The sequence below is a fragment of the Grampus griseus genome (assembly GCF_964374135.1).
Source record: "Grampus griseus genome assembly, chromosome: 1".
In the NCBI taxonomy this organism is placed as follows: Eukaryota; Metazoa; Chordata; class Mammalia; order Artiodactyla; family Delphinidae; genus Grampus; species Grampus griseus.
Window position 1 is genome coordinate 159778581 of NC_139017.1, and position 24009 is coordinate 159802589.

The 24009-nt window shown below is 52.1% G+C and overlaps 1 pseudogene across 1 annotated transcript in view; it reads right to left on the minus strand.

The window, feature by feature from the left end:
• LOC309833693 (eukaryotic translation initiation factor 4E transporter-like) overlaps positions 1-8323 on the minus strand; it is a 52720-nt pseudogene extending 44397 nt beyond the window's left edge. The window contains exon 1 of the transcript in view: positions 8222-8323. The product of the transcript in view is annotated as a eukaryotic translation initiation factor 4E transporter-like (transcript). The remainder of the gene's footprint in view (positions 1-8221) is intronic.
• Between the last annotated feature and the right edge of the window lie 15686 nt (positions 8324-24009).

Sequence of the window (24009 nt, forward strand, 5' to 3'; positions counted from 1 at the left end):
GGTACAAACTTCCAGTTGCAAAATAAATGTTATAGGCATGAAATATACAGTGTAGGGAATATATTTAATAATTATGTAATATCTTTGTGTGGTAACATGTAACTAGACTTATCATGGTGATCAGTTTGAAATGTATAGAAATACAAGTCACTATGTTGTGTAACAGGAACAAACATATTATTGTAGGTCAATTATACTTCGAAAAGAAACAAACTCATAGAAAAAGAGACCAGATTTATGGTTACCAGAGGCGGAGGGTGAGAATTGGAAGATGGCAGACAAAAGGCACAAACTTCCAGTTATAAGATAAATAAATACTGGAGATGTAATGTACAACATAATAAATATAATTAAGACTGCTGTATGTTATACGTGTAAGTTGTAAAGAGAGTAAAACCCAAGAGTTCTCATCACAAGGAAACATTTTTTCTATTTCTTTAATGTATCTATACGAGATGATGGATGCTCATTAAACTTATTGTGATAATCACATCATGATGTACGTAAATCAAATCATTACGCTGTACATCTTAAACTTATACAGTGCTGTAAGTCAATTATATCTCAATAAAACTGGAAGGAAAAAAAGAGGCCCCAGGGAGCTCCTTCTCCCTTCTGCCACATGAGGACACAGCAATGAGAAGACGGTGTCTATGAACCGGGAAGTGGGGCCTCACAAGACACCAATCCCACAGCATCTTCATCTTGGACTGTCCAGTCTCCAGAAGGTGAGAAATAAATGTTTGTTGTTAAAGCCACTTGTCTGTGGTATTTTTGTTATAGCAGCGCAAAAGGATTAAGACAGGCATGTTTAGTATCTTGATTATGGTGGTGATTTCATGGGTATATACATATGTCAAATTCATCAAAATTGATGCATGAAATATGCACAGTTTGTTGTACGTCAACCGTACTGCGTGAAGCTGTTTAAAAAAATTTAAGATGTCGCTACTTTGCAGTGTCTTGAGAGCTCTGAAAGACGCCTGCACAATGCTCCGTGGTAGAGTGTGTTGCTGGCCCCCGTTCCTCATTCCTTCTCTGCCTCAGCACCCTTTGCCATGTAACTTTGTAGCGCCCTTCCATTGTGGATGGGCGCCTGTCCCATCCCTTGACAGAAAGCATATGGCTCCCCCATATGGCTTGCTTTTGGCAGGGGGATGTCAGCAGATGTGAAAGCTACTGTGATACAGATCCAGGCTGTGTGCTGAGGCTGCCTCTTGCGTCTCTACCATTGCTATGAGAGCATGCCTGGACTGACCTTCTAGAGGATGCGAGACATGTGGAGCAGAGCCAGGTTGCTCTGGTCACCCCAGTCAAGGTCAGCCTACATTGATCAGCCAACAACCATGAACACCTCTCCCCTAGGCTTTTTTGTGAGTCAGCCAAGATCATCAGGCTACCTAGCCAACCCACAGCTGATCCCAAAGAAGTGAGCAGAAATGTGTTTGACGTTAGTCAATGAGGTTCTATGATTTGTGTTAGGCAATCTAACCGTGGTAATAGATAACTGATTCAAGTCCTAAAAGAAGGAACAGTTTGGGGTTATCTGGGAAGGCTTCCTGGAGGAGGTAAAGCAAGTTGGGTTTAATGGTGAACATGAACTGGCCAGGGGAATGACAAGGGGAGGGCAAAAGAGCAGAGACGAGCAAAAGCCTGTAGGCCTGGCAGACCTCAGTGCAGGAAATTGGTACAATAACTCAGTGTGGCCAGAGCCAAGTGTGGTACGAGAAGGGAGAAGGGATGGAGAGAGGGGTGAGTCCTCATCGTGAAGGGCTTGAATGCCAGGCAAAGGCATTTTTAGGGAATAGAGAGCCATGGCAGGTCTTCAGGAGGTTATGAGTTTATAACAATCACGTGGCTAGGGCAGAGGGCAGATTGGAGCCAGCAAGATGGCAAGCTGGGGCCACAGTGCAGATGAGCAGGTGAGCAAGGATGGCCTGAACTCTGGCTGGGACGGAGATCCCATGAGCGCCATTTGTGGTACAATGACCCCAGAGGGTTCTGTGTGGCTGGTTCTTCCTTTACAGAGTTCTTCCTCATTCCAGGCTCACCTAAGCCGCACCACAGAACCCTTGGCCTGAGTCAAATTCACCTCTCACTGTGGGCAATTAAGTTAAATTTTCCATCAATTTTGTATGGTTTGCTGATAGATTAGAACTGGGCAATAGTGTTTAAGGCTCAAAGTGCAAGGGCTGCAAAGAAGAGCTTCACATGATGCTTGCAAGGTTACTGTATTCATGAGATCCCATGTTTGCCTCCTGTGTTATTGTGAGTTAATTACATGGTGCCTAAATGCATCCCTTGATAATCAACCCACGTTTAATTAACATTACGGATTGATTAAATGGGAATGATGTGCTTATGTGACATAAAGAAGAGTGTTTGTAGGAAGGTGTAATTGGCATTGATGAGGGGAGTGGGCACATTTACAGCTTCAGCTTCTGAATGGCTTCTCCTGAACTCCCTCTAGATGAGCTTTACAGCCTGGAGAGGGGTTAAAATTTACCTAACTGCTATCTTCTAGCTATGTCTGCAGCTCCGGGCAACTTGCAAAAGCTGTCTGGTTTACGGTTTTCTCTTCTTTAAAATGGGGAAGTAATATCTCCAACGCAAGCTAGTTCTTTGCTTTCAAAATGTACGGCCCCAACCTGAAGGGAAGTGCCCTGCTGGCGTCTCCCCACCACAGCCTGTAGCCTCTGCAGACAAAGGGCCCTGCTTAGTCCCTTCTTCAAAAACAGGAACGCTTGTCCCTCTTCTGGGCTCGTTGTGGCCCAGCACCAGTCTGCCTTGCAGTGAGTGCAAGAACAGTTCCTGGCATCAAAATCCTTTCCCGGAAGACGTAGGTCCTCTACACACAGAAAATCTGCAAAGATTCATCATCTTCTAATATTTATGCAGAAGACCAAACTATGAGACAAGGTGAGCATATGGTGCTAAAAATGCAGAATAGATTTACTGTGTCTAAGCCACAAGAACTACATTCCCGTGGTGCCTTACAGGGCTGAGTGGGGAACCCAGGAAGAGGGAAAACCCACTCCTAGCTGATGGGAGATTCTGATGGGTTTTTCTCCAGTGGCAGAGTCATTCATGAGAATCTCAGCATCTTAGAACCTGGAAATTATCAAAAGTTAGAATCTTATGTTACTGAGTTTTAGACTCTTTAATAGAATCTTAAACTATAAAACCTAATGTCAGATGTCAGAATCATAGGATTTTAGGGACCTACATTATCATCTTGCCCAGACACCCAGTCAACATACAAGTCATTCATATATGTGAGAGAAAAGACTTCCAGACGGAGGGAGCAGGAAGTGCAAAGGTCCTAAGGCAGAAATGTGCTTGGTGTGTTTGAGGAATGGGAAGACCTTGCAAGACTCTGAGACTTTGGGCACCTCAGGGTTAAGGGGGAGGATGCTCCCTCAGGGGTAGGCAACTCAAGTGTAGGTGCTGGCCACACAGTGGATGCTGAATAAAAGTCTGAACGTGTTCAGTTCAGGACCCCACACAGCCAGAGGGAGCCGAACATTGGGTGCATAGGAGAGAGGGATGGGGTGTGAGGGGATTGATGAGAAGCCAGGTTGGGATGGGGGGGAGCATGGGGTGCCAAGTAAAGGTCCTGGGTGTTCTTCTTGGAGAAGAGAAGGGACTGTCAGGGGAAAAGGGTGGGCTGCAGTGGAGGCCCCCAGGTGTGGCCTCAGACCACAAGGAGGTGGCTGTGTCCAGGTAGATGGGAGTATGTTAGACAGGCCAGACCTTGAGTCCAGGCTCTATCCAGGGCCCCTGTGTAAGCTTGGGCCGCAGGGTCACCAGAAGAGTAAAGAATGGCCTGATAATGGGGCCTCTGCAGTGCTCAGGACTCACTTCAGCAACTTGTAAACAAACTCGGGGACACTGGCCAGTGTCCTGTGGCTGCTTTTAAACGCTCCCCTGGGTGGGGCAGGAGGCTTGCTGAGGGTGAAGGGGAAACAGGGTAGGGAGAGAGGCCAGGAGAGTCAAGTGGAAGGTCACCTGGGGTGTGTGCAGGTTTCTGAGGGATTCAGAGAATACAGACAAATGTCCACTGCTGGCTGAGCACCTACTGTGTGCCAGGGAGTTTACACATCCACTCATTCATTCACAACATTTCATTGAGCACCTACTATGGGCCTGGCCCCAGGCTGAGACCTGGGAAGACAAGTGAATCAACAGATGTGGTCCTACCTTCATGGGGCTCATGTCTAGGTGAAGGAGATGGGGTAAAAACCCCTCAAATAAACAATTAAGTGAAAGAGTGAAGCAGTGAGGTACGTGCCATGTAGAAAACCAACAAGGGCAGAGACGGAACTTTGCCTCCTCACTCATTCTAACAAAGCATCCTGTATTTACAAGAAGATTCTCTCCTGAACCCATTTTACAGCCAGGAAAACTGGCTGAGAGACCCAGAGAGGTGGGTAACTTGCACGGGCAACATCCCTGGGAAGCAGCAGTGCTAGGATCCAAGCCTGCACCAAGAATACACAACAAGCTGTGGCTTGTCTTCCCCACCTCCCCCTGTCCCTGGACGAGGGGGTCTCCGTGAGTGAGGGGGTGCACTGTCACCACAGGAACCACAGAACAGGTACTTCCCTGGGCTGAAGGAGCTGTTGGATCGGGAAGACCTGGGTCCCAATTCTGCTTCCTTCACTTGCTTGCTTTCTGATTCTGAGTGTGTTCATTGATTTCCCTGCATCTCAGTTTTCTCCTCTGTAAAATGGGAATGATAACATGTATCTTAAATGGCTGTCGTGAGGATCAAATGAAAAAAAAAGACAAAGTACCCAGCATAGACCTGTAGACACAGTGTTAAAATGTTTCCAGGCACATTGTGTTCAAAAAGTTTGTTCCACTTATTTGGATAAAGGCATATTTTCCCTCTCTCAGTGATTTCAGGCTTTTTCTTAACCCGCACCTACAGGTGCTGGGAAGAACACGTTGCCCAGAAGCCAGAGGAGGCCAAGGCTCTAACCCTCTGCTGTGCAGCCTCAGCCAGGTTACTGAGCTTCTCTGACCCTCAGTTTCCTCATCCATAAAACTGGAACATGACGCCCCCTGGGAAGGCTGTTATGAAGGTTGGATGCGGTGATACAAGTTGAGGGCCTGGTGTGGAACTGGCATAGAATGGGAGCTAGGTACACCAGGCTGCTTTGTTTGGCGAAAGGACTTATGCTGTCTTTGAGCTCAGACTTTTCTGTCTTCTAAACCCACGGTGGGACAGGAAGAGCAGTGAGGTCAGAACTGGAGGAGCCGGAGATTGGAGTCCCTCCTCTGCCCCAGACTCGCTGTGCACCTTGGGTGGGTCACTGCACCTCCCTGACCCTCTGTCTCTTTGTCAATAAAACAGAGAAAATTACGTTACTCCTAAACTAGAACCATCGGCAGGACCCAGTGAACCACACGAGAGACCCCAGAAAGGAAGGCGGAATGAAGAATTCTCTGTCAAGCTGTGTGAGCAGCCAGATTGACATGTGGAGAAATAGCAGAAACCCTTTAAGGATGCGCTGAAGGCTGGAACACCTTATTCCTGAACATGTTTATGTAAATTAATTGGATCACCTGTCCTCAGCACATTTTAATTGCAAAATGAATTAAGTTTCAAATGCTCAGCTTGTGGCCCCAGGAAGGGAAGGTAGAACCCAGGTTGGCAGGAAGCCACAGAGACGCTGCCCTTTGTGGTGGCCACGGTGGCCCAACGGAAGTCCCCGTAGCGCCCACCTGCTGGCCAAGACCCCATGGGATGCTGGAGGAGCCTGGGAGGTGGATGAGACTCTCGGAGCAGACGAGCTTATGGAGTCGGAGGGTGGTGGCCTCCTAGCTTGTGAGCCGAGCAGCAGGGCTTAGACAAAGGCGTGGATGGTCCCTGGTGGTGGCCAGAGTGGCCCAGCATGAATACTCCACCCCAGCACCTTTCACTGGCTGCTTTTCCCCTCCTTCATGGCATGTCTACCACGTTCACTGCTGTGTATTTGGGGCTGAGAAGTGTGTCTGGCACACAGGAGGTGTTCAACATGAACGAGTGAATGAATGAGTGAATGCATTTCAACACAGTGAAAGGAGGGGTTTTTCACAGCGTCAGAGTCGTCACCGGTGGGATGGGCAGCTTCAGGAGGGAGGGTATCTCAGGGCTCTTAGAGGGAGGAGATGCAGGCGTTGGCTGGGACGTAGATTTGCTCGGAAAACCTTTGCCTGGCCCCGCATGTACACCCCTCCTGTCTGCTCTTTCCAGAGAGTTTGGATTCTTCTCTCAGGTCGAGGCAGTGATTTGGGGTCCGTCAAACATGAGCTCGGCTCTGTTTTCTTAACTAATTCGGGAACAGCTTACTTCTTTGTGACTCAGTTTTCTCATTTGTTAAGTGGGACTAATACAGTTGCCCTCCAGTATCTGAGGGGGATCAGCTCCAGGACCCCCTCAGCCCTAGCAGACACCAAAATCCAAGAATGCTCAAGTCCTTATATAAAATGGCGTATTATTTGCATATGACTTATGCACATCCTCCCATACACTTTAAATCATCTCTCGATTACGTATAATACCTAATACAATGTAAATGCTATGTAAATCACTATAAACACAATGTAAATCCTATGTACATAGCTGCTGGTGCACAGCAAATTCAAGTTTTGCTTTTTGTAACTTTCCAGAATTTTTTAAAAAATATTTTTGACCAGTGCACGGTTGGTTGAATCCATGGATGTGGAACCTGCGGATATGGACGGTTGACTAATTCCTGAGGCACCAGGGGCTGTGGAGAATGGGAAGGAAATATATTCTGTAAAGGAAAAATGCACACACAGCGTCAATGGATATTCCCCCTGTTTCCAGAGTCTGTGAACCCACGTGGTCCGGGCTGACAGCCACAAGATGGGGGTTTGGCCACACCAGATCCTGTTGGGAAAGAAGCCTGGACATCTAGTCTCTCGCTGGCAAAACATCAGCACAGCCTGAATGAAAGCTTCCAGGTCTGAGCACCCCCAGGAGGGAGGTGTGGACCACAGAGCGCTGGCAGTGAGGAGTGGGGGTAGAGGGAGGAATGCCTGATTCCTTCTTCCTCCTTCTGGGCAGCCTCATTTCTCTGCTCTGCTCGGCCGCTGCCTCACATTTGGGAGAACATCTTGATCCATCAACACAAGCAGCCGATGAGGTATTTGCATATTCAGTGGGGGAAGGATAATCCAGGTGGCCTCGTGCAATTCCTCTTCTGGTGTGTGAATGTGCACGTGTCCTGGGTGGAGAGCCCACCCGTCTGCCTGCTGCTGAGTTCCCGCGAGGCCTGGGTTTGGCACAGGAGATGCAGGGAGTATTGAGGTGATGTGGTGAGGGTGGGAGTGTTTAGCAGAAATTAGTGCTCAGGGAAATAATTCAATAAATCATCATGAATCAGGGAAGGAATTGCAGCTTCTGCATCCCAGGAGCTCTTGAGTGATGGTTCCCGGATCCTGCTGCTCTGGTGTTCGTCTTTCTCCGAAGATGGTGGATGCGAAAGTGCGGGTTACCAGGCAACCACCAACATCTGTCCCTACCTGGCTCCAACTGCTATGGCCTGGAGGGGAGACACCTGGATAAACTCAAGGACTCTGCAGGGACACACTCAGCCGAGTGGAGTCGCTGGGTCTGCCCCCGGAGAGCCTGGGCAGATGAAATCACAGGGGAGCTCTGTGCATCATCCACGCAGCCCCAGAGCAGCCCAGAAGTACTGAGGCCTCTGACCATGCTGCTCCAAGCCTGAGCCTCAGCCCCCAGACCCATCCAGACACTCACAACAGAGGGAGGAGTTTGGGAGGTAAAAGCTGTGGACCTGGTCCAAGCCCCATCACCACTTCTCTTGAGCAGGTCCTGAGTCACTGTGTAAATGGTGTAGAAAATGACACCAACTTCTGAAAGGAGGAGTGATCTGTAACTACCCTAGCCTCCCTCCATAAAGCTCCTGGGACTCCTTTCATGGCCTCCTCACGCGCTGCTTCCAGCCTGGCAGATACAGCCAGTAGTAGAGAGTATAGAGGGGAGTTTTGGAGGCTGCCAGACCTGGGCTCAAACCCTGGTGAGCTGTGTGACCTTTGGCAAGTTACTTAACCTCTCTGTGCCTCATTTTCCTCATCTGTAAAATGAGGACTATAAGGGTTCTCACCACTCAGCGTGGTTACAAGCTAATGGAAGGAAAGCCAGGGACATAGCAAGTGCTCAGTAAATAGCAGCCTTCATCCTCACCATCACCACCACCACCATCACAATCAGCATTGTCACCACCACCATCAGCATCATGATCATCATCATTGTCAACACTGTCTTCTTCTTCATCATCATCATCATCATTGCCTTCTCTCTGCACACACTGAAATATTATGCAATTGGGACATGCTCCGTAGTCAATTCTCTTTCTTACCATTCTATCATCAGCATTTTCCCACATCACTGAAAATTCCTCAAAAGCATGATGTTAATAGCTTCGCAATTTACCTCATTTAGATGCACCATAATTTACCTCACCATCCTCGCCTGCCAGCCACTTGGAGGATTTCAGGCTTTTCTCTTATGCACATCAGGCTTTGATGAACATTCAGAGACCCATGTGCTGAGTCCGTGACCGCATCCTCAGGACAGGTTCCTGCTGCAGAATCATGGCATCCAGAGCAGCCGTGTTTCTCAGACTCGGGGTCTTGGTCATCCAACCATCTTCCTGAAAGTTGTCCCGATGGATGCCCCCCAGCAGCCCACAAGGGTGCCCACTGCACCACTCACAGCCCTGGCCTTCTTCCCAGCTACACGATCATCGAATCACATCCCCGGGTGTCTGGAAGCCTGACAACAAGGACAGAGGTAGCCTGGGGAGGGCAGCTCGGGCAGGGAGTCAGAGGAGCTGGTTCTGCCCCACCTGCCCTCACCTGCTGGGTGCATGACCTGGCCCCTCTCCTCCTCTGGGTCTCCACTTATGCACCTGTTGCAATAGCTCCCCAGCTGTTCTCCCTCCCTCTAGCCCTTCTAGTGCCCAGAACAGGGCCTGACACCCAGTAGGTGTCCAGTGACTATCTGTTGAAGCCTGAACTACCAAAGTGCACTTTATAAAGGACAATTTGAACATGTCATACTCCCAATCCCAGCCTTTGCCAGCATTCGCTTCGATGTAGTTATTTGCTTCTTGCTGCATTTCACTGCAGTGCAGTAGAGGAGTCAGTAAGCCTGGAATTTAAATCTTGGCTGTGCCACTCAGAAGCTGTGTGACCCCAAGCAAGTGACTAAACCTCTCTGTGCCTCAGCCTCCCCCTCTGTAACATTGGAATAATGATGCTTCTTGGTTCATAAAGTTGTGAGAATTTAACACATTCATGTGTATAAAGTGCTTAGAATAGCACTGAGCACATGTAAATGCTGCAGAAGTGTTTGTTTGGGTTATTATTATTAATACACAGTCTAAGGGAGAGTCTCACTTTGGGTGAGATGTGGCTGACCCAGGTGCTGAAGCCCCTGTGTCCCGACCCGTCCCTGAGGCTCCATCCCTGGGCTCAGCTTCCCTCTGGCTGTCTTCCCTCACAGGCATCCTTCTTCTCCGGACTGACCTCACAATTCTAAATATTGGACTAGCTCGAATCCATTCCAAATCCAGTAGTTGATGTCCTCGGAGTCCATGCTGAAAGCCTTCTGTCCCCAAGCCCCCAACCCCAGCAGGGCTGACCTCCACCTGATTGTAGGCCATGGGCAGTGTCACCCTGCTCCAGGCTCATGGGTCCTCCCTTCACTTCGCTGTCCTTGGAGCAATTTCCTCCATGCATCCCTGAGCTGATGTGAGCCTTCAGCAAGGCTGGTCCAGGAGGACCCAGTGCCCCTTCACTGCTGACACTCGCCTCTGCAACTACTCTGTAAATGGGACAGGTCATCCTTGAACACGAGCAGAGGGGCTGCAGCCTGAGTGAGGCAGTGCTGGTCAGCAAATCTGGTGGCTGGCGGGTACACTCAGAGGTGAGGGGAAAGCAGGCAATGGCAGCTCTCAGAGCCTCAGCCTCTTCATCTCGAAAATGGGATCAATAACAGTGTGTTCCTCCAGAGGCTTTGGAGGATTCTAGAGACGATGCCCAACGTGAGCCTGGCCCAGGGTCCAACATGCAGTGGTTGGTTATGGTTCTTAGCAGCATGATCAGATGCCCCCAGGGCTGTTGGATTCCTGGCCGACTCCTGTTCTCTGGAGTTTTCACACAGTTATGGCCTGTCCACACCCAGGACCAGAGGCAGCATCAGGACCAGCATTAGAGAGAAAATGGATTTGACTGGAGCACACGCCCCCTCTGCTGTGTCCTGCCTCCACTCAACTTGCCGCTACCAGGGCTTCCAGAACATGCTCCTGGGCTCTGACCACAGTCCAGTTACATAGTCCCGGTCCAGGGAGGCTTGGTGTCTGGGACCAGAGGATGGGTGAGTAGAGGCCTATCTGCCTGAGGAAGGACTTCATGGGACAGGATGTCTTCCCCTCAAAGTCCTTGTGGGTTCACAAGGTGACATTCCTTCCACTCCGTGGGCCTCCCTAGCAGAGCGCAGTGTCAGGATTTGCATGCCTTCCCCAGCTCTGGCCGCCCTGTGAGGGGTGATTATGATACCCAGTTACAGATGCCCAGTTACAGACCAGGACACTGTCCCCAAAGGGGTCTGGGAGATGCCAGCAGCCTTTTGACATGGTGTCAAATACAATGCAGTCCTCACGGACCCCCAGGGGACCCTCAACATCCAAAGGAGTGGGGGGTCTTGTGGGGGCCTCAGGCTGCAGGGGAGGCTGGGAAAGGGGAGAAGGAGAAGGTCAGCAGGCAGTGGTCAGCGGGAGGAAGCACAGGGGTCTGAAGGGCACAGCCGCCTTGTGGGCGGGATCAGCCTGGCTCTTGGGAGGGGCCAGTACCACTTGTGTGGGTGAGGGGCAGCCTGGGGCAGAGAACTAACTGTTTTAGAAACAGGAAATGGGATCAGAGCATCCTTTCAGGCTCACTGATGGGGCTGCTCTGAGCTGGGAACCCAGGACCTCCCTCTGCAGAGAAGCACCCCCAGCTCTCCCCACCTCAGGGCCCTCTGCACCCTTGTCCCCTCTGCCCAGGGTCTCCCCTCCACTTCTTGCTCTGCAGCTGTGAGCACCAAGCACAGCCCTCAGCACAGCTGTGCTTCCTCACCTGTGCACTTACCTGCTTCCGTCTCCCCTGTTCGATCGTGACCCCCAGGTGACAAGGCAGGGACGGGGCTGCCTCGGTCACAGATGTGTCCCAGGTGCAGGGCGGGCACACAGTGGGCCTTGGTATGTGTGGTGAATGAATGGGGACAGGAGTGACTTAACTCAACTTTGGGAGAGTGATGAAGGAGATGGGGCCTCTCAGGGTTTCCGAGGGCTTTTCTGGGTTAGAAAACCCCAGGGAGGAGGAAGCTCTGTGGCGCAGACCGTGAGAGCTCTGAGGCTCCTGGCCTGGTCAGCAGCAACAAGCCTGCTGCATTCTCCTCTTCTTCCTCCACCTTGATGGCCTGTGGCTGTGGCCTCACACATTGTCTTGCTCTGCCCCTCTGGGGAATGGGGCAGATCTTCTTACGAGGGCACTAATCCCATTCAAGAGGGCTCCACCCTCATGACTTAATTACCTCCCAACAGCCTCATCTCTAAATACCATCACATTGGGGATTAGATTTCAACATATAAATTTTGGGAGGACACAAACATTCAGTCCATAGCAATGACCATCTTCATTGCACAGATGAGAAGCTCAGAGAGGTGCAGGTACTTGCCCACTGTCTCTGGAGAGACAAAGCTCCTGTTTGTGAGTATGAGATGCCTGCCATTTCCCAGTATTATTTATTGGTTGAGATGTTCTTGAGCCCCCTCATTTGGTGTAACATATTTGATTTGAAGCTTGGAAGGACACGATGCAGGGCCTGGAGTTGGGCTGCCTTGAGAGGAAGCTGCTCTGCTTTCTCCTGTGACATCCTTATCTCAGAAGCCCCAGACACTCCCTTCTTCTCATCCATAATCATTCACTGAGCCCCTGCTGTAGACACTGGGCTGGGGCAGCTGGCGTCAGGCAGTGGAGGAGCCATCTGCGGCCAGGGACAGCGGTGATCCATCATGGCTCCTCAAGGCCCGGCTTAGAGGGCGTGGGCTGCAGTGAAGAAGGAGGAGGGGAAAAAAGAGGCCTCCAAAAGTTGAGGTGGAAACGGAATCCAACACAGACACTCCCACTGGTCTGCCTGTGATGTGGGATCACAGCCAAGCTTATCTCCTCATCCATCTCCAGTGATCAGCTCCGTAATACTTACCTCGAACATTCACTGGAGTGTGGGTGTGGGTTCTAGACCCTCTGACCTGCAGTGTGACCCTATGCAAGTGCTGCCCCTTACGGGGGCGTCTTGATTTCTCCATCTTGACAGTAAGGAAGTTGGGGCAGCTCAGGGTTTCCTAACCTTGGTTGTGCATTAGAATGTCCCGAGGTGGTATGGAGCTTTAAAAAATACAGATACCTGGACCTCTTGCCCAGAGACTCAGACTCTGTCAGCCTGAGGCTATGTGATAGCCTGGCTATAAGCCAAGACTATGGAGTCAGATAGTACTGAACTTGAATCTTAAGTCTGCCTCTCACTTGCTGTGTGACTGTGGGCAAGTATCTGCACCTCGCTGAGCTTCTCATCTGTACAATGAGGATGGTCATCATTATGGACTGAATGATTGTGTATTTCCAAAATTTATGTGTTGAAATCTAATCTCCAATGTGATGATATTTGGAGGTGGGGCCATTGGGAAATAATTAGGTCATGAGGGTGGAGCCCTCATGAATGGGATTAGTGCCCTCATAAGAAGACCAGAAAGCTAGCTCACTCTCTCTTCTCTATGTGAGAATACAATAAGGAGGCTGTCTGCAACCCAGAAGAGGGCTCTCACCAGAACATGACCATGCTGGCAGTCTGATCTTGGACTTGCAGCCTCCGGAACTGTGAGAAATAGATGTCTGTTGTTTGTAAGGCACCCAGTCTATCGTACTTTGTTATAGCAGCCTGAATGGACTAAGAGAGTCATGGGACCTGGTACACAGGTTGTGTGAGGAGGTACTGGGACAGTGAGTCCAAAATGCTCACCTAGAGCTGGGCATACAGTGGATCTCTGGTCATGTGACTCAGCTGAGCCTCAAGTCCTGTCTCCCTGCCTGGCCCTCCCACTCGCTGTTCCTGCAATGTCTCCTGCCCTGGGGCCTGCAGTGGCTCTGCCTGTTCTTCCCTCTTGATCAATCTCCCCTTTTTCTTCTCCCACTTAACAAACAGCTTCACTTAGAAAGCCATCTGGGAGTATGGATGACACAAGGCACATTTTGCAGAATAAGTTTTCAGAGAGAAGAGCTGAGAAAATAAAGGCACAGCACACATTTCCAATCTTATTGGGCCCCATGCTCTGACCTCTGGAGTAAAATTGGATTTCTGTGTTGTGCACCCCCTGCTCTGCATCCCCTCCACCCCTGTAACCACATGACCTTCCCAACGTTCTGGGCTCCCTCTTCATTTGTCTTTGAGAGGTCCTGTTCCCAATGTCTCCTACTGATTCCCTCCCTCAGGAAAAATTCCCTTCTCTTTCATGGAGGTGGGGGAGGGGCTGCAGCTGGGGCTACCCTAACCCAAGACTCCCCGCTCCTGTGTGAGCACTGACCCACCTCGGGTAGCTGCTCTCTCTCCCTACAAGAGTCCCAGGTGAAGGTTGTCTTCTTCTGTGGCATTTCCCAGTACAGATTTAAGACCAAACAGTGTGTGCCCTGTGAAGGAGAGATGTGTCCACAGTTGGGAATGATGGGTGGATCTGGGGAGGGGTAATGAGCTCCCTGTCACTGGAGGTGTACACAGAGGATGGGTGAGCACTCAGCAGAAAAGCCTCACAGGAGGCAAACTAACATAGAGGCTGGGGCATGGGCTTTAGAAGCCAAGAGATCTGGGCTGAGTCCTGGTCACGTTGATTGCAAGGTGTCTGACCTTCAGCAATGACTTATACTCACCAAGCCTGGGTTTCTTCATCTGGAAAATCAGGCAAAACAAGTTTCCACTTCCCAGGGTTGTTATGGAGACAAAAGTACATAATACGTGCAAAGCACTGAACACGGAGTGCGGATTATCATTACCAGGAGGGGAACTGGCCAGGATTTTGACACTCAAGCAACTTATGATTCAAAATTTCTGTGATTCAAAAAACCTAAATCTCTGAGAGTCTATAATTCAGCTGCCCTAAGATGATAAGACTTCATAAGATCCTGAGGCTTCAAGACAGTGTGGTGGTGTTATTCTTCCCATCTAATGCTCGTAGGAACCTGAGGCTTTGTGATTCCAGATTCACTCTCCATTCCCCAGCACTGGAGCCTGTCTCAGCCCCTGCAGGTGGTCTGAGGTCTGAGACATCTCCTTGGCCCTCTTCCCTCCCTCCCTCTTCCCTCTTCCAGTCTTGCATCTTGATTCCCACCAGCCCTACTACTTCTCTTCCATCCCCTTTGCCCAAATCCAGCACCTTTACCCCAGATTCACCAGGTCCCTCTGCTCCAGTCCCATGTCCTGCGTTTCCCACCTCCACATCTGTTCCCCCCTCACTGCCCCATCTCCCCATCTCCACCCTACCTTCCAGGCCAAGTTTGAAAGTTGAGCTTGGTGAGGCTCCCTCAACTCCCAGTGGAAATCAATGTTCTACTTCTCAGTGTTTCCAGAACAGTTGGTCTAAACCACGATCACCACAGTTATCTGTCTGACCTCTTACTACTGTGGGGAGGAGACTTCTTCCCTCACTCTATGTTAGACTCACCTCTGAGGCCCCTCCAAGGGCTCTCCACAATCTCCCAGAGCTCCTTTTACCTCTCTGACCCTCCTCTGTCTCTCCTCGTTCTTACACACTGGTACCTGCTCTGGAATGAATTGTGCCCTCCACCCAATTCATATGTCGAAGCCCTCACCCCCAATGGGATGGTATTAGGAGTTGTGCCCTTTGGAAAGTGATTAGGTTTTGATGAGGTCATGAGGTGGAGGCCCCATGATGGGATTGATGTCTTTATAAGAAGACACCAGAGAGCTAGCTTGCTTTCTCTCCTCCAAGTGAGGACACAGTGAGAAGTCACTGTCTGCAGCCCAGAAGAGGGCTCTCACCAGAACCCTGCCATGCTGGCACCCAGATCTCAGACTTCCAACCTCCAGAACTGTGAGGAAATTCACTTCTGTTGTTTAAGCCCATCCACAGTCTGTGGCATTTTGTTCTGGCAGCCTGAGCTGAGGAAGACAGGTTTTAGTACTGAGAAGAGGTACTGCTGTAACAAATACCTAAAATTGTGGCAGCAGCTTTGGAACTGGGTAGTGGGGAGAGGTTAGAAGAGGGTTGAGGTGTGCGCTAGAAATATGGATGTTAAGGGAGATTCTGGTGAGGTCTCAGGAGGAAAGAGGAACATGTTATTGGAAGCTGGAGCGAAGGCAAAATGGCAAAGAACTTGGCTGAACTGTTGTTCTGGTGTTTTGTGGAAGACAGAAGTTGCAAGTGATGAAATCATGCATTCAGCTGAGGAGATTTCTAAGCAAAGTGTTGAAGGAGCAGCTTGGTTTCCCCTGATTCCTTCGAGTGAAATGAGAAAGGAAAGAGATGAATTGAAGAGGGAATTGTTCGGCCAAAAGGAGCCAGAACTTGAAGATTTGGAGGATTCTCAGACTCTTCATATAGAAAAAAAAAAAAAAAAATAGAGAGAGAGAGAGAGAGAGAAAGAAACTTATTTTGCAGAGAACTTGTGGACTTGATCAGCTTTCTCTGCAGAAGCCTGGCATGGAGATGGGACCGCACTAGTGGAGACACTGCCAGCTGCAATAAAGGGGACAGAGAAGGTGAGAAGAGATGAAGGAAGGCTGTCAGATCTCTTCAGTTCTATGGGACTGGCCATAGATAGTGCAGCTGTGAACATGCACTATCTTTCAAGGACCCCAAAGGCAGTTCAGGGATCATCAGGGCTGCCACTCCTAGTACAGCCAGAGTGCACAGGCTCAGGAGGCAAGGTTGCTTCCACCTGGGCTTGAAAGGGTGGGATGGGGCCCTCACAGAGAGCTTACTGCCTGGTGCCCTGTCCAACAAAGGGATCGGGCTGCCCTGTTGAGCCGTGGGGGTGATGCTGCCACCCCAATGGACCTGGAGGGCAGAGCACTGAACCAGAGAGGATTCTTCTAGAGCCTTAAGAACTCATGAAATCTGCCTTGCTAGGTTTTGGACTCCTTGGGACCTGCCTCCCTTTCCTTCTTTCCTATTTCTGCCCAGTGGAATGGGAATGTCTAGCCTGTGCCTGTCTCATCACTGTATTTCAGATGCACTTATCTCTTCTCACAGGTTCACAGCTGGAGAGGAATGTTGCCTCAAGATGAATCATACCTCGAGTCTCATCCATATGTGATTTAGGTGATATTTAGAGAAGACTTTGGACTTCAGGCTTTAGAGTTGATGCTGGAAGGAGTTAAGAGTTTGGAGCCTGTTGGGATGGAATGAATGTAGTTTACATTCAAGAAGGACGTGAATTTGGGGGCCAGTGGTGGAACGCTTTGGACTGAATTGTGCCCCCCCCATTTATATGCTGAATTCCTAACCTCCAATGTGATGGTATTTGGAGATGGGGCCTTTGGGAGGTAATTAGGGTTAGATGAGATCATGGGGGGGGGGCCTTTACGATGGGATCAGTGCCCTTTTAAGGGACACCAGAGAGCTCTCTCTCTCTCCCTCTCTCTCTCTCTCACTCTCTCTCTCTCTCTCTCTCTCTCTCTCTCTCTCTCTCGCTCTGCATTATGACACAGCAAGTAGGCAGAGATCTGCAAGCCAGGAAGAGAGCTCTCAACAGAACCCCACCATGCTGGCATCCCAATCTCAGACTTCCCAGCCTCCAGAACTGAGAGCAAATTGATTACTGCTGTTTAACATCCCCCAGCTGGTGGCATTTTGCTGTGGCAGCCTGAGCTAAGACAGTGCCTGGCTCCCCTCATGGCCCTCCTCTCTTCTCCCGCTCCCTGAGTGAGCTCAGCCACGCCTGTGGGCCCATCCCCTGTGTATGGACTAACAGCCCCTGATCTCTATCTGCTGCCACCGCCCCCGCAACTATAATTCGTATTGAGAGTCCCTGATGTACCACATGGCCTTGTGCTGGACATATGGTGTTGAGCTGAACAGGCTGTCCCACCTCCAGGACCTTCCTGTATGGGGTCTCCTGTGGCCTCTGCCCCCTGCATGGCCCACAGCCTCCTGCCCCTTGACATGTTCAAAGTCTCATCCTTCCCTTTCCCCTCAAACCTGGTCCTCCCCATGGTTCCCATCTTGGTGTTGCCCCTGCAGCTCCTACTCACCCAAATCAGAAACAAGGGGCATCCCTGACTCTCCTGACACCTCAGGGACCATCAGGTCCTGCCAAGTTGAACTCCTTTAACTTCTGCAGTCCCCTCCCCACATCCACCATCCCTGCCCCATCTCAGGCCCTGAGCATCTCCATCCGGCCAGACATCGCTCCCCACCAGCCCCGCCTGGTCCCTCAGCCCCACCACGGCCCCTGCATTCCATCCTGTGACACTGAGATGTGAGCAGGGGCATCCTGCCTGGGGCCCCATGATTTAGGGGCCCTGTTCCCGCCTCCTCCAGCTGTGCCTCTCCCCTCAGGGACTAGGGGGACAAGGGACAAGCTCCAGTCCCCCAACCCCAGAACTCCCTTCTTGATTGACCCGAACCTGCTTCCAGGGCTCGTGTGGCCTCCTCTGGGGTCTGCCCCCGCGAGGGTGGCCCGCAGAGCCAGCACGCACCCCCTAAACCCCGAAGTGCAGCTGTGGGTGGGGAGGTGCGGACAGAGCCTGCGGGCTGGGGTGTCGCACACTGTGCGTGAGACCATGGAGCGGCCGAGCTGAGGGAGGGAAGGGAAGGCGCTGGTCCAGGCTGGGTCAGGGGTCAGGGGCCAGCTATCGCTGCTCCCTACATTCCTGGGCTCAGGAGTTTGAGGAGGTAAGAGGAAAAACTTATTTGATTTGACAGTTCGTTAGTTGCTTTATAACTTTTAGATATTTAGCCCACTGGTCTGGGGGCCTCACTGGTTCTTGTGCCCCAGGCTGCACATGTGGGGGTGACCTGCACCCACACCCCAGCCACCAGACAGTGACTGTCCCAAACCCAGTACAGTCACATTGATCCCTGCCCAGTGCTCTTTTAGCCCCCGCAGGCCTAGAGACAGTGTCTTCCTCCAATGGCAGGCCCGGCCACGCGTGAAGAGGTTCCGTGAACTGGGACTGAGCCTTGTTGTGCCATGAAGACAAACAGGGCAGGTGCTCAGTGTCTACAGGGACATGTCCAGCCCGGAGCCCGCTTGCTAGGGGGAGGCAGGGTATGGCCGAGGCGCCAGAGGCTTGGCTAGGCTCAGGGACTGTGCCCGTTGGGAAGAAGCATCCTCAGGAGGTCGGTGTTGATGCCGGGGGACTGTGAGCCCTCTGCACCCTCAGGGCCTCAGCTCTCCTGTCCAGAAAAGGAGCAGGTTGAGCCCAAGGCCTCCGGCGACCTTTACAAGCCCAAAGTCTGGGTGTCCGCCCCCCGCCTCCCCCAACAGCAGCCTCAGTTTACAGCCTCAGCAGCTGTGGTCTCTGACCCCAAAGGCTCAGGCTCACCCTTTGCTGTTCTCATGTCTGCTGGCAGGATCTGGAGGCAGATGAAGCCGTTCCAGGAGCCTGGGTTACTTGCCCCGGGGTTCTGAGGTGGGGAGGGGTCCCTTCTACCTGCACAGTGAGAATGATGATGGAACCGAGGATTGAGACCCAGCCTGGGCTCAGTGGACCCAGCTTTGGGGGCTGGAGCCTGACTGAGAGCCTCTGCCTCAGGGCCTGCCTTCCCCAGCTACCTGTTTCCATGGTGACCAGAGCCCTTTGGCTGGACCTGGGCCCCACCCCCATCCCTCACCAGCCCACCCCATCCCTGCCCCTAGGGAGGGAATGTGCCTTTATCCTAGGTGAGCAGGTGGGAGGACATCACAGCTGGGCCTGCGTGGGTGTCACAGTCTGTGACATCCATGACCAGGTGATGAGGTGACTAGAATCCAGGCATCCTCCACCCCCATTTGGGTTTTTTTGTTTTGTTTTGTTTTGTTTATTTGCGGTACGTGGGCCTCTCACTGCCGCAGCCTCCCGGACGCGCAGGCTCAGCGGCCACGGCCCACGGGCCCAGCCGCTCCGCAGCACGCGGGATCCTCCCGGGCCGGGGCACGAACCCACGTCCCCTGCATCGTCAGGCGGACTCCCAACCACTGTGCCACCAGGGAAGCCCCCCCACTTGTTTTTGATACAAATCAGGGAGGCTTTAGGACAGGAAATCTGATGCTTCTGCTGCTTCTCAGCCTGTGAAGCTGAATGCACTGTCTTCTTCAGAGATGTCAGAGCAGGGGTCCCGGGCAGGGCCCAGGTTTAAGTCTGTGCACTGGGGACCCGGAAGCTGGTGAGGTCGATGGGGCCTAGAAGGGAAACTCCCGGTGGGAGTCCTGGCACCTGGGGTGGCAGCTGGCAGAGGCCTGGTCCTCCCTGGGCTCAGCCCGCTTCCCTTCTGAGCTGACCCTGCCCTGGTTGCTGCCCACTGGTTCCTACTGATCTCTCCAAGGGGGCAGTGGGTCCCTGACAGGGTCCCAGGTGCGGCTCAGGCTTTGGAGGCAGCAGACATCCAGGTTCCAGGCCCAGCCCTTGCACACGCCTCTTCCCTTCTTTCCAGCCTCAGTTTTCTCATCTGTAGAGTGCGGATGATGAGGCCAACTTAGCAGGGTGGTCATGAGGCCTCGGTGGGTACAGGATAATGAAGGACACAAGGGCAGCATCATGAGGGACAGGACAGGCACAGTCAAGGCACAGGATCTGAGGCCAGACCCTGGGTCCCACCCTATCTCTACCTCTAAGTAGCTGAGGGACCTCTGCCACCTGGTGCTGTTACTGCCTGCTGTGTGACCTTGGGAAGGTCACTCTCCCTCTCTGTTCCCTTATCTGTGAACAGGATCAGTGGCCTCACCCATGTCCTGGGAGCTTGAAGACAACAGGCAGGTCGAGTGCTGGGCACTGATGTGATAGTGATGGAACAGGAGGGTATGGTTTAGGGAGGTCGCAGGGTTAAATACACATTATGGAGGTGTCAGAAAATACCCCAGGGGGTGCAGCCTCCCCACTGTGCACCCCACCCCCAGTCTGAGAGCCAGGCAGACACGAGGTTCCTGTCCTGGGCCTGAGCTAGGGGTCCTGACCTGCTCTCAGTTCTTTTTCAGAAAGACACTCTGCCCTTGGGCACCAAACCTGGGAGGCACGGTGCCTGCAGTGACTAAGGAGGAGAGTCAGCGCATCTCAGGAGCGGCTGCCACTGATGGGGCTCCCGCAATGCACTGCGGCCCGTGCCAAGAGCTGCCCAGCATCACCCTTGGCACTCTCAGCATCCCTGTGTGCATGTGAGGAGCCAGGGCTCAGAGAGGGCCAGCGCTTCTCTCCAAGGTGCATAGGAAGGGCAGAGGCAGGAACCACGTCATGTCTACCCCAAAGCTCAGCCCTTGAGGAAGAGCCTGTGTGTGCTGCTCCCATCACTGTCCTGGGCTCAGCCCCATCGTACCCCATGCCCCCTACACTTGCCGATGTTGGCTTGGGCTCAGGATGTGGCCCCTCCTCTGGACTACTCATCTCCCCGTGGGTTGGTTCCCAGGCCAGCTGTCAGACGAGTGATGGCAGGACATCTATATTAAGGGCTGTTGACATAGACACCTTTTAGCCTCAGAGAAGAGCTGCTCTGAAAGCTGAGGAAACACTTGATGGAAAATAAAAGAGACTGCAGCTTTGGGACCTGAAAAGTCCATGGCAAGGGCAGTTGGGCCTTGCACTTGGCAGGAAGATGGGGCACGGTGCGGGGAGGGAGCAGGGCCAGCCTTCCATAGACAGGGAGGGGGCTCTCCAGGCAGGTGGGATTTGGGAGCTGCCTGGGAGGTCCTTCCTGGCCCCAAATGCCTCAAAGGTGGCAGTGATCGGGCAGGGCCACCAGCGGGCTGTGGGATTCATACTCTCGGAGAAGCAGGCCTCTCCTGTCCCCACCATGTCACTATGCCTCTGCAGAGATGTCCACAGCTCTGCCCTTCATCGAGCCCTCCTCCCCTGCCTCCACTTGCCATCATTCGGTCAATGTCCTGCTCTATCACTAGGACCTGCTGTGTGAGCCTGGATGCCCAGAGTCCCACCCACTCGCCAGCACAGTCCATCTCTAAACCCCTCTGACCCCTCCAGCCCACTCTTTTCTCAATCAGCCCCCCACATCAGCGACTGGGCATTTGCCCTTGGCAGCGCCCAGCTCCGCGCTCCCCACAGCTAAGCAGACACCGAGACCCCCTGGGGTCTCCACGTTCCAGCCCCTCTGCCCCCTCCACTGCTGCTGCCCTGGTCCAGACCTGTCAACTCACGCTCCAGGGGTGGAACAGCCCCTCTCTCCTTCTAGCCTCTAGTTTCCTTGAATGTGGACAGAAGATCAATCTAAATCAGACCTCATCACTTCCCTCCTTCAATGCCCTGGGTGATTCCTCTCTGCTCTGAGGACCATACCAATATTACACCCATAATACCAATGCTCCTTGGTACGACTTATAAGCCCATTCAGTCAATCATTTAACAGATACCTATTGAATCACTATTACGGGCTGCATACCTCTGGGGATGCAGCAATGATAAAATAGTCACAGGTTGCTGCCCTCACGGTGCTCACATTTCTAGTAGACAGAGACAGACAAGAAACGGTTGGGATGTGCACAGTATGTAACACAGGAATGGGTAGGAGCTAAGGAGAACAAAGTGGGTGGAGGGAGAAGTTATGGGGAAGGGCTCAGAGAGGCAGAGCTGAGCAGGGAGGCCTCAGTGAGAAGGTACGTTTGAATAGCAGCCGAAAAGGATATGAAGGAATGAGCCTTGTGGAGATCTGGGGATGAGCATTCAGGAACAACAAGTGCAAAGGCCCTGGGGTAAGTACAAACCTGGTGTGTTTGAGGACCAGCCTGGCGGGGCCTCTGTGATGGTTAACTTTGTATGTCAACTTGTCTGGGCTAAGGGATGCCCAGATAGCAGGTAAAATATTATTTCCAGGTGTCTGTGAGGGTGTCTCTGGAGGAGATTAGCATTTGAATGAGTAGACTGAGTAAAGAGCCCTCAGCAATGTGGATGGGCATCATCTAATAATCCATTGAGGGCTCAAATAGAATAGCAAGGCAGAGGAAGGGAAAATTCTGTCCCTGCTAGAGCTGGGACATCCATCAATGCTGCTGGTTCTTGGGCCTTCAGACACAGACTGGGACACCATCAGCCCCTGGTTCTCAGGCCCTTGGGTTTGGACTGGAACTATACCACCAGCTTTCCTGGGCCTCCAGATTGCAGATGGCAGATCTTGGGACTTAGCTTCCATAACCGCTTGAGGCAATTCCTCATAATAAATCTCTCTCTATCTCTCTCTATATCCTGTTGGTTCTGTTTCTCTGGAGAACCCTGACTAATGCAACCCCTTTGTTATGGCTCCCCTCCCACCACCATCCTCACCCTAGAGCCACCTCCCACCACCACCAAAATGTGCTACTCTCTCACTCCTCTGCGACTTGTGCTGTTCCTTCTTCAGAGATGCTTTTTCATACACTCCCTCACACTCCACATTCTACAAGCGCTCCCTGAAGCTCCTCCACCCTCACCCACACAGGGCCACACCTTTCCCTATGTTTTCAAATTTCCCTCTATCAGGCAGGCCTTGGAATCTCCCAGTCATTGCCGTTCCTCAAGTGTGCCGGGCACAGTCTCACCACAGGGCCTTTGCATGTGCTGTATACTCTCCCAGAAGCCTCAGACATTTTCCTGACTCATGTCCTCACTTCCTTCAGGTCCTTACTCAGATGTCACCTCCTCAGAGGTTCCCCAGGCCCTCCATCCTTTCTGTTGCTCTCTTTTCCTTCATAGCATGTACCACAACCTGGCAGAGGTGACAGACTCTCTCGCTGGTTTATCATCTGTCTCCCCAATGGACTGTGACTCCAGTGCGGCGGTAATTTATTTTGTCTGTGGTGTTCACAGCTGTATCTCCAGTGGCTAGAACAGTGCCTGCACACAGAGACTGATATATTTGGGGAATAAAAAATGAGTGAATGAAGGGTGTTGATCACATGGCGCTGGAAAAGCCTGTTTCTGCCCTGACCCTTCTCCCCCTGCCCAGCCACTCTGGGCTCAGCTGGGACAAGGCCCTGGCTCAGTTGCCTCTGTACCCCAGCACCAGCGTGGGGCCAAGCACACGATAACATCAGCAAGTGTTTCTGCCCAGGTGAGGGAGCTGATGGATGGAGGGACAGGGTGTCACTGAGAGCCCAGTGTTTAAAAATAAACCAGCTCTCAGCTCTCCCATGTGTCGTTTCTAACTTCCCATAAGAGCCCTTGGTAGAGCAGATATCAGTCACTCGAGGGGGATATTCAGGTTCAAGAAATAGAAAGCTTATAAATAAATACTTATCAATAAAAAAGCTTATAAACAAATCAAATGAACCCAATGGGCACAGGCCCCTTCTTGCCCTGGGAAGGCAGACACGGTGCAAGGAGAGAGGGATGGAGATTGGAGAGATCTGTGCTTCTGCTGAGTGGTACCTGGGGCAGCTGAGGGCAGGGACCTGGAAAGATCTAGGATTACGGCTGCAGGTGCCCTGGAGCAGGTGGCCCCCTCCACAAGAGCTCTGGGTCTCCATTTCACCCGCCGAGAGGGTGTGACGAAAACATGCCCTGGCCAGTGCCCAGGCCTTGTCCTGCCACCGTGGGGGAGGGAGAATGAGAAGAAGCTTCCCCAAGACCTCCCTCCAGGGGTCCCCACCACTGCCTCCCCTGGGGCCTCTCGGGGCAGCCAGGGGCTCTTACTGCCATGTGGCTCTAGCCCTCAGCTAGGGGTGGTCGCGCTGGGGAGGGATGAGCATGGTCTCCTTCCTCCTTGGTCCCTTCACCCCCATCCGCCCTCTCTCCCC